Below are 10789 nucleotides of genomic sequence, written 5' to 3'. Positions count from 1 at the left end.
CCTGATTTTAAATTTTGCTTAGATCACACAAGGAAATGAGATTGCTACTCCCTGTTCATAAACTCCTCTAAACTACCACACAGTTTGGCACAACTGGAAGGCACTCGTTGTATTGAACAAGGACCAGGACAACGCTGATGCAGCTACTCATGTGCTTAAGGATAAGCATGTGCTTAAATGCTTTGCTGGGTCAGGACTTAAAATTGCAAAGGTGAGGTAACTTAAATATGAGGTACATTGGCACAACTCTGGGGTGCAGTTTACACTGCTCCTGACTGCACTCTACCTGGCTCAAGTCATTGCTTCGGGGGCTCTCTGCTTTTTGCTATCACCTATTTAATGCCATTGCATAATGAACATTTGGCTGTTAAAGTTTTAGTGCCTCTGAGCTTTAATTAAGGTGTTAGAGCTCATAACAAATGTCTCAGAGAACCCCCAAAATCTTCCAGCAAAACCAAAAAATACTAGACTTAACACCGCTGATATTTTCTATTTTTTAAGGGGCAAAATACCATTCTTAAAAACAAGCAAGCAGACAAGCTTTCCTGACTTCTTTACCCATCTTAAATAAGAAGGAGAAAAAAAACAAAAACAAACCCAAGTTTAAAAAAATCCTTTGCATGTCTCCCGATTTATCGTGTCAACACATTAGTATGCTGATCTAAGTTACTGTAGGAATCCTAATGAAGGTTGCATGCATTTTATCTGAGGGCATAATTTGTCACCCTGACTTGGTAACAAAATGTTCTAGCACAAGAAACAAAAGATGCACAAATAAATCCAAATAGCACCCAGCAAAAATATTACTTTCGTTAGCCATGCTCGTACCTGTGCAGCACAATCAGCTTACTCGCTGGCGTGCAAGCTAATGAACTTTTCATGTGTGCAATTTCTTGCTGCGAGACCCCTGAGTGGCAATAAATGTGTGCTTTGTGTATTTACACAACTAGAAGAACAAAGTGACAAAAAGATCCAGCCAAAATGTCCAAATGTGGGCATCCTAAGCTAGGCACCTCCAGCCATTGTCTTTGTGCAGATGCAGGAATTCAACCTTGCAGAATTGGGTCCCAGATCTATGTTTAGGCACCCAAGTGGTCTAATTTTCAGAAGTGATGAGCACCCATAGTTCCCATTGATTACAGTGAAATTGGGGATGATCAGCTTCTCTGAAACTCAGGCCACATAGTTAGGTGCCTAAATAAAAATTATGGATGAAATCCTCTTTCCATTGAAGTCAATAGTAAAACTCCCATTGGCTTCAGTGGAGCCAGGATTTCACTTGACGTGCCTAAATTAGACACCCAAGTTTGAAAATATTGACCTAATCAAGCATAAGCAAAAAATTCAATATTTTTAAAAAGCTTCTAAAATAGTATGCTTTTAGAGCACTGTGGAAGTTCTAATGCTTTGTTTTCATATCAATCTCAAGTTAACCCCTAAAAGAAAGCTGGTGAATACATGTAAGTGTAATTATTAAAAAAGGATCAACATTCTTAACACGGCATTGTTAAACCAGCAAATACTGTAGCTGTGATACTTCACTTTAACAAGCTTTGTTGTGAGCATACAATATTGTGAGCATAAGTGTGTTTGTTGAATAAAACACCGCTATTTAGAAATTATAGCTGCATTACATATTATTTTACATCTGTTAAAATCAAACTTTTATCCATAGCTTTTTTGATATTAAAAAGTGTAAAAATTATTTGCTACATAGAATTTGCACCATTCCTTCATATTATAAGATCATTCAACATTCCACTGTACAGGAATAAATGTTGATGCACCAATACTAGTGGTTTTGTATGTTTGCTTTTACATGTACCCTAGCGTATGCTATATGCACATTTTATGCTGACTGCACTTTCCCTTTCCTAGTCTTTACAATTGGAAATACCTATGGTTAAAATGCTTGGGAATGAAGGGCAATACTGTATAAGGAACAATCTATCCACAGAAGGGAGATGGACTGGATGAGCTAATGTTCTATTTTCCATCTCTAATTTTTGATACCATTCTATGACAATAATACTATATACATACGTAGTACTAATATAAGTCTTTACCTTTACAAACTACCTTACAAATATTGGCTAATAAATCCACACAATGCCCGTGTGAGGCTTCTAAGTGAATATTTTAACATTTGAGTGCTGATTTTGTTGCTAAAATATGGATTTAGGCACCTATCTTTAGCTACTCAAGTTTGAAAATTTGGTTAGAAGTCACATATCGAAGGCCACAGTAACTCGTTGTCACAGCCAGGGTTAGAACTAAGGGGTTCCTGACTCCCAGTCACTAAGATATATGCACGGTTATTGGAACAACAAGGCAGAGTGGCATAATGAGAATGTGCTGGACTCATAATCTATATGTTGATGGACGAAAGTCATCCTCGCTGTCTTTTTTAGTGCTGGGCCCAATAGGAGTTGTGGGGGCAAACAACTTAATTAGTTTTAAGACAGAACTGGACAAATTTATGGGTGTGATTGTATTTCGGATTTGTTTGTGATGGTAGGGGGCAGAGCTACTCTGGGGCTCACTTCCAATGTATGTCTTACGTTCCTAAAAGCTTATGTTTAAGGTTTCAGCTGGCCAACTCAGGGGTCAGGAAAGGATTTTTTCCCCCTTCTAATGTATTCTGAATGTTATTTTTAGAGCTTATCTTCATTACCGGGGTAAGTTGACCTAAGTAACTCTACTCCAGCTACGTGAATAACGTAGCTGGAGTCAAAGTAACTTAGGTTGACTTACCACAGTGTCTTCATTGTGCTGCATCGACAGGAGACGCTCTTCGGTCGACTTACCTTACTCTTCTCGGAATGCTGCAGTACCGGGGTTGACTGGAGAGGGCTCTGCTGTCAATTTAGTGGGTCTTCACTAGACCCGCTAAATTGCCCCCGCTGCACTGATTGCAGCAGCATTGATCTCCCCGTAGTGAAGAGAAGCCCGTAATCTCCTTCCTCTAAAGCATTGGGAATGGCCATGGCTGGAGATGGGACATTGGATGGGGAGGGCCAGGGCTCTAAGGGGTACCGAGCATTCTCCCTCTTTGGTGCTTGGCTGGCTGGTTCTTGCTCACATGCTCAAGGTCTAACTGATTACCATATGTGGGGTCAGGAAAGACTTTTTTCTCAGGTCATATTGGTAGTGACCTTGGGGTTTTTTCGCCTTCCTCTGCAGTGCATGGGCGGGGTTACATGCCAGGATTATCTGGGTATATCTAACAATCATTTATCTGCCATTGTGTGGGTCTCGGGCACTGGTGTACCTTTGCTCCTCCTATTTGCTGTCTATGGCACATAATAACCTAGTCTCCTGTTACCTGTAATACTTTGGTGTAATTTTGGTTGTTGGATTAAGTGTGCAGGTGCAGGGTGGTTTTGGTGGCCTAAGATATACAGAAGGTCAGACTAGATGACCGGGTGGTCCCATCTGGCCCTAAACTCTGACTCTGAAAAGGTAGCAGGCCAAACTGAATGACCCAAGCTATCTTTTGTGGCAATGGTTGCCTGCCTACTATAGGGTCTGTTTTTGAGGGCGTGGGGGTAGTAAATTGGGAGTTGAGGACAGGGAAACTTACAGTTCTCACAGTCAAACTAGGGAGTTTTAAATGTAATTGAGATAGAACCTTTTTTTATTATTTGTAGTTTCACAAAGAAGCCCTGACAAGACTATTTGGTGTGCATTGCTAGTCCCATCTCCTTGTGTAGCTTTTCTTCCAGTAAAGTTATAGCACCACCTTGCCCATACCGCTAAAATGGGTATCCGTTGGGTATAATCCTTTTTAAATACGTAACTTTGACAAATTGAGAGGAGAGCATTTGGCTGCATCACTAATGTAGTTAATGTGCCCAGATCCTAGGTGCTTTAGCTCCGACTCTTTTGTCACAACACAAACATGTATCCAGTTTACTAAGAGACAGAAACTTATGGATCACAACTTTCTTATTAAGCACATAAAATATTTCAATGCAGTCCCCTATAAAATAAACTAAATGCCCCAGTCACTATATTAACTCAATTCTTTGTTGTACTTCATTTGCTTATTTTTGTTATTCTGATCAAATCATTGCATTTAATTAAAAAGCATTCACTAAACAAACAAAAATTTAAATCTAAAATAACCCAAAATTGCTATTAAATTATTTCACCCAACATTCTAACCCAAATTCAAATAATGAGACCTGAAAAAATATTTACTCTAAGTACAATAATTGACACTAAATCTGCTATGGTTGTGCTTAGCAGTTGAGTGTGTAATTGCAAATAAATCCTAAAATGTTTCCTCTACCAGATTTTCAGGAAAGTTATCTCATCTTCAGTTAATTTTCATGGCTGAATACGAATAAGAGCATAAGAACGGACATACTGGGTCAGACCAAAGGTCCATCTAGCCCAGTATCCTGTCTTCCGATGGGGCTAATGCCAGGTGCCCCAGAGGGAATGAACAGAACAAGTAATCATCAAGTGATCCATCTCGTTACCCATTCCCAGCTTCTGGCAAAGAGGCTACGGACTCCATCCCTGCCCATCCTGGCTAATAGCCATTGATGGACCTATCCTCCATGAATGTATCTAGTTCTTTTTTGAACCCTGTTATAGTCTTGGCTTTCACATCCTCTGGCAAGGAGTTCCACAGGTTGACTGTGCGTTGTGTGAAAAAATATTTCCTTTTGTTTGTTTTAAACCTGCTGCCTATTAATTTCATTTAGTGACCCCTAGTTCTTGTATTACGAGAAGGAGTAAATAACACTTCCTTATTTACTTTCTCCACACCAGTCATGATTTTACAGACCTCTATCATATTCCCCCTTAGTCGTCTTTTTTCCAAGCTGAAAAGTCCCAGTCTTACTAATCACCTCATATGGCAGACGCTCCATACCCCTAATCATTTTAGTTGCCCTTTTCTGAACCTTTTCCAATTCCAATTTTCCAATTTTAGAGATGGAGATTTATATAGAGACAATATGATATTTTCTGTCTTTTAATCTATCCCTTTCTTAATGATTCACAACATTCTGTTTGCTTTTTTGACTGCCACTGCACATTGAGTGGATGTTTTCAGAGGACTATTCACAATGGCTCAAAGATCTCTTTCTTGAGTGGTAACAGCAAATTTAGACCCCATCATTTTATATGTATAGATGGGATTATGTTTTCCAATGTGCATTACTTTGCATTTATCAACATTGAATTTCATCTACCATTTTGTTGCCCAGTCACCCAGTTTTGAAAGATCCTTTTGTAGCTCTTCGCAGTCTGCCTGGGACTTAACTATCTTGAGTAGTTTTCTATCATCTGCAAATTTTGCCACTTCACTGTTTACCCCTTTTTCCAGATCATTTATGAATATGGGGTTGAATAGGATTGGGCCCAGTACAGTCTCCAGGGGAGGGGGGGAGAAACACCACTATTTACCTCTCTCCATTCTGAAAACTGGCCATTTATTCCTACCCTTTGTTTCCTATTTTTTAACCAGTTACCAATCCATGAGCGGACCTTCCCTCTTATCCCATGACAGCTTACTTTGCTTAAGAGCCTTTGGTGAGGGACCTTGTCGAAGGCTTTCTGAAAATCTAAATACACTATATCTACTGGATCCCCTTTGTCCACATGCTTGTTAACCCCCTCAAAGAACTCTAGTAGACTAGTGAGGAATGATTTCCCTTTACAAAAAACATGTTGACTATTCCCCAACAAGTTATGTTCATCTATGTGTCTGACAATTTTGTTCTTTACTATAGTTTCACCAGTTTGCCTGGTACTGAAGTCAGGCTTAACGACCTGTAATTGCTGGGGGTCACCTCTGGAGCCCTTTTTAAAAATTGGCATCACATTAGCTATCCTCCAGTCATTTGGTACAGAAGCTGATTTAAATGATAGGTTACAGACTACAGTTAGTAGTCCTGTAATTTCACATTTGAGTTCCTTCAGAACTCTTGGGTGAATACCATTTGGTCCTGGTGACTTATTACTGTTTAGTTTATCAATTTGTTCCAAAACCTCCTCTAATGGCACCTCAATCTGGGACAGTTCTTCAGATTTGTCACCTAAAAAGAATGGCTCAGGTTTGGGAATCTCCCTCACATCCTCAACCATGAAGACCAATGCAAAGAATTAATTTAATTTCTCCACAATGACCTTATCATCCTTCAGTGCTCCTTTAGCATCTCAACTGCCCAGTGGTCCCACTGGTTGTTTAGCAGGCTTCCTGCTTCTGATGTACTTAACAAAAATTTGCTATTACTTTTTGAATCTTTGGCTAGCTGTTCTTCAAATTCTTTTTTGGCCTTCGTAATTATATTTTTACACTTCATTTGCCAGACTTTATGCTCCTTTCTATTTTCCCCACTAGGATTTAACTTCCACTTTTTAAAAGATGCCTTTTTGCCTCTCATTGCTTCTTTTACTTTGTTGTTTAGCCCCAGTGGCAATTTTTTGGTTCTCTTACTCTGTTTTTTAATTTGGGGTATACATTTACGTTGAGCCTCTATTATGGTGTCTATAAAATGTTTCCATGCAGCTTGCAGGGATTTGACTTTTGGTGCTGTACCTTTTAATTTCTGTTTAACTAACCTCCTCATTTTTGTGTAGTTCCCCTTTCTGAAATTAAGTGCTACAGTCTTGGGCCACTGTGGTGTTTTCCCCGCCACAGGGATGTTAAATTTAATTATATTATGGTCACTATTACCAAGTGGTCCAGCTATATTCACCTCTTGGACCTGATCCTGTGCTCCACTTAGGACTAAATCAAGAACTGCCTCTCCTCTTGTGGGTTCCAGGACTAGCTGCTCCAAGAAGCAGTCATTTAAGGTGTAAAGAAACTTTATCTCTGCATCCCGTCCTGAGGTGATATGTACCCAGTCAATATGGGGATAGTTGAAATCCCCCATTATTATTGAGTTTTTTATTTTAATAGCCTCTCTAATCTTCCTGAGCATTTCATGGTCACTATCACTATCCTGGTCAGGTGGTTGGTAATATAGCCCTACTGCTATATTCTCATTATTAGAGCATGGAATTACTATCCATAGAGATTCTATGGTGCAGTTTGGTTCATTTAAGATTTTTACTTCATTTAATTCTATGCTTTCTTTCACATATAGTGCCACTCCCCCACCAGCATGACCTGTTCTGTCCTTCCGATATATTTTGTACCCTGGTATTACTGTGTCCCATTTATTATCCTCATTCCACCAAGTTTCTGTGATGCCTATTGTATCAATATCCTCATTTAATACGAGGAACTCTAGTTCACCCATCTTATTTAGACTTCTAACATTGATATATAAGCCCTTTAAAAACTTGTCACTTTTTAGTTGTGTCCCATTACATGATGTAATTGAATGAGAGTTTTTTTCATTTGACTGTTTCTCATCAGATCCTACCTGTATTTTATCATCTTCCATATTCTCCTCCTTACTAGGACATAGTCAATCTCCATTAATAGATCCTCCCCTAAGGGATGTCTCTGTCCGAACCACATGCTCCTCCGCACCTGTCAGCTTTCCCCCAGCCCTTAGTTTAAAAACTGCTCTACGACCTTTTTAATTTTAAGTGCCAGTAATCTGGTTCCATTTTGGTTTAGGTGGAGCCCATCCTTCCTGTATAGGCTCCTCCTTTCCCCAAAGTTTCCCAAGATCCTAATAAATTTTAACCTCTCTTCCCTACACATTCGTCTCATCCATGCATTGAGACTCTGCTGTTCTGCCTGTCTAACTGGTCCTGCGTGTGGAACTGGAAGCATTTCAGAGAATGCTACTATGGAGGTCCTGGACTTCAATCTCTTACTTAGCAGCCTAAATTTGGCCTCAAGGACCTCTCTCCTATCCTTCCCTATGTCATTGGTACCTACATGTACCATGACCACTGGCTCCTCCCCAGTACTACACATAGGTCCATCTAGATGTCTTGAGAGATCTGCAACCTTCTCACCAGGCAGGCAAGTCACCATATGGTTCTCCCGGTCACCACAAACCCAGCTCTCTATGTTTCTTATGATCAAATTGCCCATTACTAATACCTGTCTCTTCCTAATAACCAGAGTTCCCTCCCTCGGAGAGGTATCCTCAGTGCGAGAGGATACCACAACATCATCTGGAAGGAGGGTCCCAACTATGGGATCATTTCCCTCTGCGCCAGTTGGATGTTCTCCTTCCCTGAGACTTTCATCCTCTTCAACAACACAGAGGCTGTCAGACCGGGGGTGGGACGGGACCGTTCTACTATGTCCCGGAAAGTCTCATCTGTGTACCTCTCTGTCTCCCTTAGCTCCTCTGGTTCAGCCACTCTGGTCTCCAAAGCCCGTACGTGGTCTCTGAGGGCTAGGAGCTCCTTGAACCGAATGCACACATATGCTACTTGCCCATAGGGCAGGTAATCATACATGCTGCATTGGGTGCAATAAACTGGATAGTCCCCACTCTGTTGCTGGACTTCTGCCTGCATTCTGTTTTTACTCCTGAAGTTAGTTCCTTTGTTGAGGTTTCGTTTTTATCAGGAGGTGTTTTTGGCTTAAGTTTAAAGAAATTTAAGGAATGTTATGTGTATTTAGCCCCCCACAATCCCACTTCCCCTGTAAACTCCCTCGCAAAACTCCCGTTAGCCACTCCTGTTTGCTAGTTCCTCTGGTCACTTAGGAGTGGTCTTTTTAAAGCCTTGACCTTCCTGAGTAGCCCCGCTCCTTGGTTAAGGGTTGATGGGTGCTAAAGGGCTCAGGGATCAAAGCCTCGTTAAGAAGCTCTCAGCTCTCAGCCTTGCCTAGCAGGTTGCTAGGCTCAGCACCCACACGGTCAGCACACAGTCCCCCAAACAAACAGACCACACGGTATATTTCAGTCCAGCAGTAAGCACACCACAACAAACACAATCACACAGACAACAGACAACAAACTTACCCCACGGGTCATGTAATCGCTCCTCCTTCATCTGGAGAAGTCCCTCGCAAAACTCCCATTAGCCACTCCTGTTCGCTAGCTAGAATCAAATCTAACTCAACACAAAACAGAAATTGCCTTTTCATGTATCTTAAAATCTATATTGCACAAGGACCCACAGCCTAGGATTTTCATAAAAAACACCCCAAAACAAACAAACACAACAAAAGAGCAGGATACATTGTAGAGGCTGTTGAAAAAAAGCAAATGCAATTTTGGGTCACATTAACAGAGGCATAGCATACAGATCATGGGAGGTGATAGTACTGCTCTCCGTGGTGCTGATTAGGCCTCAGCTGGAGTAGAGTGTCTAATTTTGGTCGCCAATGTATAAAAAGGATGTGGAGAAACTGGAAAAGGTCCAGAGGCGAATGACAAGGATAATCAGAGGAATGGAATGCAAGCCATATGAGCAAAGGCTGAAGGAACTGGGTATGTTTAGTTTGGAAAAGAAAAGATTGAGGGGGGACTCGATAGCTGTCTTTAAATACTTGAAAGGCTGCCATAAAAAACATGGAGAAAAGTTGTTCTCTCTTGACACAGAGGGCAGGACAAGAGTCAATGGGTTCAAATTGCAGCATAGCAGATTTAGATTAAATCTCAGGAAAAACTTCCTAACTGTAAGAACAGTAGGAAAATGAAACAAACTGTCTAGGGAGTTGTGAAAGCTCCTTCACTGGAGGCTTTCAAAAGGAGGCTGGATAGCCATCTGTCTTGGATGGTTTAGACACAACAAATCCTAGACTAGATGACCCTTGAGGTCTCTTCTAACCTATAACTCTATGATTCTAGATGTGCATCACACCTGAATGTTTAACTGTGCTCTGAAAATGACAGAACAATGTGAATGCTAAAAGGTAGACAGTGTTTGGGTTGCAACCCTTAGAATATATTTTGATGTTCTCACATAGGTTAGTATCTATAGAAGACACCCAGCCTCCATGTATGAATAACATTCTGCCAGCAGGTTAAAGAGTATTTTTTTTTATGGCTTTGAATACAATTTTTCACCAAATCTCCTTCAGACTTTTCAAGTCTCCACTGCTAAAAGAAGGTAAGTTCAAGAAGATAATTAAAAAGGGTAATTAAGCAGTAATAGATCACACGTTCTCATATTTTGCTTGCATGATATATGGGCAATATGCATAAATAAGTGTCACAGATCTAACTATAACATTTCAACATCAAGAGCAGTATAATCTGTTCCATGGAGCATGGTAAAATAAAACTGATCATTTTAATGAAGCTCACATGATGCTGTTCAAAAGAGATAAGGGACATTAACCAAAAAGTGCAATCCATCTACGGCTAAAGTTTAAAATCTCTTAACATACAAGAGTAACCATATTTTTGTTCAGAGCTGATTGGGTATATCTGAATTATGAGGCCTGGGGTGATGTAATGGTCTATAAAAAAATCAAGGTTAAGCAAATAATAGCACAGTAAATAAAATTACATCACACTTAACCAGGCAGATCTATAATACAGCTAGAGCTAAATGAAACTTCTAAAATAGGTGCAATAAATATACTACAGCATTCAAAGCCTTTGTGTGGTACCTATCAAACATTCATTATTTTGTTGGCAGTCTTCCAATAGCTATTTTCTCACACATACTTAATAAGACATGTATCTAGTTCACAGCATCAAAAATGTTTACATTGTCATAAAATAATGCTGTCTGAAGTCATAACCACTTCATACTTTATTAGAGTGTAATCAAGGCAAACTACATTTGTTGAAAAACATAATGAGCTCCATTCACCCATGGTGGTGGTGAAGTGTTTGTGCATGTGTGTGTGTAAGCAAATTGCACCCCCTGCATCCCAAAAGGAGAGGGCAGACAATGT

Source organism: Terrapene carolina, unplaced genomic scaffold (assembly GCF_002925995.2).
Source record: "Terrapene carolina triunguis isolate 2854851 unplaced genomic scaffold, T_m_triunguis-2.0 Scaffold33715, whole genome shotgun sequence".
Taxonomy (NCBI): domain Eukaryota; kingdom Metazoa; phylum Chordata; order Testudines; family Emydidae; genus Terrapene; species Terrapene triunguis.
Note: the sequence above shows the minus strand (reverse complement) of the source record.